Source organism: Peromyscus eremicus, chromosome 7 (assembly GCF_949786415.1).
Source record: "Peromyscus eremicus chromosome 7, PerEre_H2_v1, whole genome shotgun sequence".
Lineage (NCBI taxonomy): Eukaryota > Metazoa > Chordata > Mammalia > Rodentia > Cricetidae > Peromyscus > Peromyscus eremicus.
The window spans coordinates 36084481-36089924 of record NC_081422.1 but is presented as its reverse complement, the minus strand read 5'-3'; the positions used below and the strand labels follow the sequence as shown (position 1 = coordinate 36089924).

The following is a 5444-nucleotide window of genomic DNA, read 5'->3' as shown; positions in this document are numbered from 1 at the left end:
TCTAGATTTGAGAAATCTTCAGCCATAGTATGTCAGGCTTTTCCTTGAAGTCTGATTGGATGCCTCCACAGCACCATTATTCTTGCATTTTGAATGTCTCTAATTCCAGTATTATGTGAATAATGTTAAAATCTGTCACTCGCCTGAACGGGAACAGGGTTCCTTGAACCACAGCTATAATGTCCAATGCCATTTGAATGTCTACATACTTTAATATGCAAAAATCTTCCCTATACAGCTGTGTGAAAGTCATTTACAAAGCAAATGGAAACCAAAAATACTTATACCTAGCAAAGTAGACTTCCATCAAAAGCTAGCCAGAGGTGATCAAGAAGGTTCCCTAAAATCTAGGCCTTCTTCTTAAAGAAAAGACTTTTAGAAGAGTTTGAGTCATACACAATTTGGCGTGGCCTGGCAGATTCCTGAGATGCCAGATTCCATGTTGCCTATGGTCCTAATGTAAAGTATTTGTCTTCTTTTTAATAGTCTTAATCTTTTGAACAGGCCAACTCTCCATTTTCACAGTTTTTTACTAGTTCTTTGAGAATTTTGTATATTTTGATCAGATTCACCCTCTTCCAACTTCTTTCAGATCTACCCTGCTTTCCCTACCCACCTAATTTTGGGTCCACTTTAAAATGTCAATAACAAAAAAAGACACCAGGTCCAGTTTATGCTGCCTACTTATTCTTAGATGCATGGTCTTCTTATCAGGGACCATACCCTTAAAGAGAACTGACTCTACCTGTCATAGCAGCTCATATCAATAGGTCCTAAGCTCTGTATGGGACTTCATGCCTACTTCCTCTAACCATGATGATATTTTTTATGACTTAAACCTGCACAAATCTCATGTATGCTGTCACAGACACTGTCAGTTCATAAATGATACTTTCCTGTTGTGTGTGAAAAACATTATTTCCTCTTAATCATCCACAACCTCTGGCTCTCAAAATCTTTCTGTCTCTTCTTCCATGGTGATTCTTCAGATTTTAGAGAAGCAGGTGTGATACAGATATTTTATTAAGGACTGGCCATTCCTCAATTTTCTTATTCTCTGCACCTTGGCAGGTTGTGTGTCTTTGTGTTAATTACTATCTAATGCAAAAAGAAGCTTCTCTGCTGAGAATTGAGAAATGCACTAATGAGTTTATTTTCTGGCCAAATTGTTTTACAAATCTCTCCCCTCTGCTCTTTGCTCCCAATTCTCATTATAAACTTGGCTAAAAGCAGCAGCAATAATCATACTGAATGATAGCCTGCCTTGACATTTCTTCTGCCATATTAACTAATTTGTCATACTTAAACTCAGCTTTCCTCCAAGTCTGAGGAAATGGTCTCTACTTCAGTTCCCAATAGAGTCCTTATTCTCATCTAAAACTGAGTTGAGTCTCTACTGTCTGTGTTTCCATTATTGTTCGGATATGTTAAACCCCCATTAGAACTGCAGAAAACACACTGATCACAATGTTCTAGTGCCTCTCTAGCTTGCTTTTCCAAATTTCTCTCACAAATAGCTTCGAAAGTCTTCTGAACCACTTAGTGGAATGGGTCATAGCAATGACCTCATAATATCTAAGAGACACAGTTTAAAAGAGGAAAGATTTGCTGTCTCAACACTCTCAGAGGTTTTAGTCCATGGTCACCCTGGGCATGAGGCAAGACAAAATATCACAGAGGTGGGAGCATGTGAGGATGCTTTTCACCTCATGGTGACCTAGAAATAGAAAGGTATTAAGATGCCAAAGCCAGACACAACTCCACAGAACATGACTACAGAACCTACTTCCTATGGTTCTCTATTCCCCTCTAGAGCTTCCACCACTACTTGAATTAAGTCCACCAGTTAGAGACCATGTCTTTAACAGTTAGCCCATGGGAGTATCTCATATTCAAGCCATTACAGGCAACAATGTCAAGAGAAGAAACAGTGGCTATCAGAACAGGCTTCTCCTTCCATGGCCTGAGCCCCATGGAAGAATAGGTGCCCTGCCACTTGGACCTGAACAGGTAGAGCTCAAGCCTTCTCTGCTGTTTATGAAGGCTTAAGGAGGTTTATAAGTAGCTTGAGGATTGGCTCTGGTAATAAACACACATATCTTCTATCTGATCATCTCTGTCACTTTCCCTCTGCTCTAGTATTGCCAGACTTCTTGGTCCAGGTTTCCAGAGAAAAAGTCAGGTGTGAGCTTGACTAACTCCACCCAGACCTCTAACTTTGACTTCTGACTATTCCTTTTCTTCTACACTGATCCATGCTTTAAACCCTATATTAGGGACGGTGTTAAGAGTGTCCTATGCTTATCTGGCAGGGGAAAGACTATGATCACAAACATAGTTTCCTAGGGTGAGGTCCATCCATTACATTCTGGGTGTGTTGACCCCTTTAATCTCCCCAAATACAGTAAACTCAACTACACAATTTGAGGTAGTGAGAGGCAGCCAGCATTCATGCTCTCTCTGTTTGTTAATTATTAAAAGAGAGTCCATTTAACTATGTGAGTGGCAGGTACCCAACCCAATCACACAGAATTCCTACTTTACAGCCAACTATGCCCATGAAACGAAATGCAGATTGAGACTCAAGTTGAGATGTTTGTAAACTGACTGCTGAGAAAGAAAGAGGGACACAGGAAAAAAAATTCAGATACTCTGCAAGCTTTTAAAATTTTATTGATTGCCAAAGCTCTGGTCCATTCATTCTTTTACACTTCATGCATGCCTTCCTACTATGTGACATGTACTTTGACAGGTCCTGAGAATGCAATAGAAAGTAAATACTATAAAGCAAAAACAACACAGCAAGAAACCCAACATACGTGTCAGCTTTCCTAAGATTTGTGCTTTCTCAGTACTTTCTTTGGGCCCATGAATATCTGATTTTATAAAAAATAAGCATATTTTATAGATAGGCTTGTGGGGATATAGAAAGAATCATTGACTTCTCAAGTTAAACACTGTATCAAGATGAGAAGCTCAGCTTTAGGATCACTGATAGAGATTATTGCTTGCCTTATCCCCATTTTTTCATGTTTTACAGCCCATGTGAGTGAGCTGTGCATGGAAATCAGACCAGGGCTCATGGAGCCAAATGCATGTATAGCTATCCTAGCATAGGCCTCACACTCTCTGGGAGTCTTTGATGTTGACTGACATCCCATAGGGTGAAATCGTCAGTGCTGGCCTCATAATCTCATGATCAGTTACTTTTGTGCACAAAACCAGTGTCTCCCGAAGTCCATGTGGATCATTTGATTCTGACCATGACATGTTCTATCAAGCTGTGGGCTGTACTTTGAGGCTACTGCTTGGGGGAGTGAAGTCTGAGACTGTTATGCCTGCGACCAGTTCTCTAGTTCTGAGAGTAGGTAGAGCATGATGAGTAGGGACAAGGTCAGTTTCCAAAATGCCTTGTTGTTGTTGTTGGGTAGAAGACCAGTAAGGAATTCCAGTTACATTGATACTCCTCTTTCACTGGATCACATAATACAGTACTTATAATTCAGTGACTCTGTGGTCTGTCTTAGTAAGTTCTAGCTGGTTTGTTCTATAAGGTCTAGTCATTCACCATTTGAAAGAGTCTTCAAATGCCATAGGACAATTTTTTGATGAAAGCAGGCTCCCACACGATACTGTGATTCTAGCATGCATTCATGACCTTTAGGACATCTACCAGTGATCATAGCAGACTTGTCATGGGTCAAGTCTTGTGTAGATGCCACAATCTGAACAGTGGGGTCAACTCTAGGGACTTTCTCACTTGGATCAGTCATAGAGATATTGAAGATAAGGTACAGTTTATGGTTTAGGTGGATGTGCTCCTTTTCCTTAAAATACCAGCTTGTATTTCTCATAGGGTGTTGGGTTTATTGGACATCCACTTGAGCTGGACCTCCTAGAAGAGGTCCATCATGAAGTCCTATGGGCATCAGAATAATCCTTGCAGTTTGCTTGCTGTAGTCTGGTGTTCCATAATCTACACTAGCTTCCCATGTAGCCAGGCTTGAATCTGCCTGCAAGTACTGTTAGGCTTCAGTGGGGCAGGGCCAGCACAGCCAGGGGTCAGGGAGCCAGGTGCATGGATAGCCAACCTATCACAGGTCTCACACTCTCTGGAAACCCGTAGGATTTTTGCAAAGAGCTGAGTAATGAGTGGAAGAATAAAGGAGTGAGTGGAAGAATGCTTTAATTTCATCCTTGTCAGGAAGTTTTTCCTTGCTACAACAACCTCACTAAAGGACTCTAAGACAAACATGTTACCAATATACTCTCTGTCACACCTTCCTAGTTCCTATGATTACAGTAGAAAGAAGGGACCATTAAGTCACAACATCCTATAGGGATTTAGAAAATGGAAATGGAATTATGTTAATTATTTCAAAATACATGTGGCTTGTGAGAAATATTGACTTTTTAGATGACAGAAGCATGAGAAGAAGTTATTGTAGGCAGGAATAACAAGAGACCAAAGGCATAGAGGTGAGAAAAGAAACTCATTTGTATGACTGATGGAAAACAGTTAGACTACAGCTCTTAGAAATGCTGGGAACCATGGGAGAACAGCTGTGTGAGGGTGATATTAATGGATGGAAGACCTTCAGTGTCAGACTCAAGACACACCATTTGCTCCTGTGCTACCACTACCTTGCCCAGAACTTGACTCCGAATACACACTTAGTAAATGTTTATTGGACAAGATAATGAATAAATAGTTAAAGGAATAAATTTTGTGTACTCACATAGAATTCTGGAAAGATGGGAAGGTCAGAAATATGAATCTAAGAGACAGTATGTTAAAGATTTATAGTGAACTCTACTTGGATATTTCCCGCCGGATGTTATTTTGGAGTTAAGGTGTGAAAGCTTGTGCATCATCATTACAGTGATATTGGAGCCATGAGCTGTATTCACCTTCTAGGACAACTCATGTCAAGCCTGGAAAGTAAAGGACAAGGCTGAACAGTGGGACTGACACTTGAGGAAGGGATGGAAAAGTAAGATAGAGGAGAAGTGTGAAGTTAGGAAAAGCAAGGACAGTACCATTTTCCAAAGAAGCGAGTAAAGTGACTGGAGCAGTGTGGTGATGTTCACAAGCAGAGTGTGTGGAAAAGATGTCAGCTAGTCAGGGACAGTAGTGGAGTCTGGCTGGAGAACATTCTGCCGGCAAATTACCAGGATACAGATAGCATCAGGGCCAAGGAGATGGCTCTCTGAAGAAGTATCCTCAGCATGCAATTTGAAGCATGTGGGTGAGCTTCGGGGGTCTTTGATGGGAATTTTCTCCAGCTGAGAGGCTGGCCACTGATAAAGGGATGAAGAAGTGGATAAATCACCCAGCCTTAGGTAAAGAGTATAAAACTGATTTAGAGTCATCTTCATAATCTAAGCAGCTCTTTCAAGCTACAGTGGAAGGAGACAACCCAAATCAAGAGAAAGCCTAGGAG

At 40.9% G+C, this 5444-nt stretch overlaps 1 non-coding gene across 1 annotated transcript; it reads left to right on the top strand.

The window, feature by feature from the left end:
- The first annotated feature begins 2297 nt into the window (after window positions 1-2297).
- LOC131915778 (U1 spliceosomal RNA) lies at window positions 2298-2464 on the top strand. The gene has a single exon (XR_009380429.1). It is a non-coding gene; the product is annotated as a U1 spliceosomal RNA (small nuclear RNA).
- Window positions 2465-5444: the final 2980 nt, after the last annotated feature.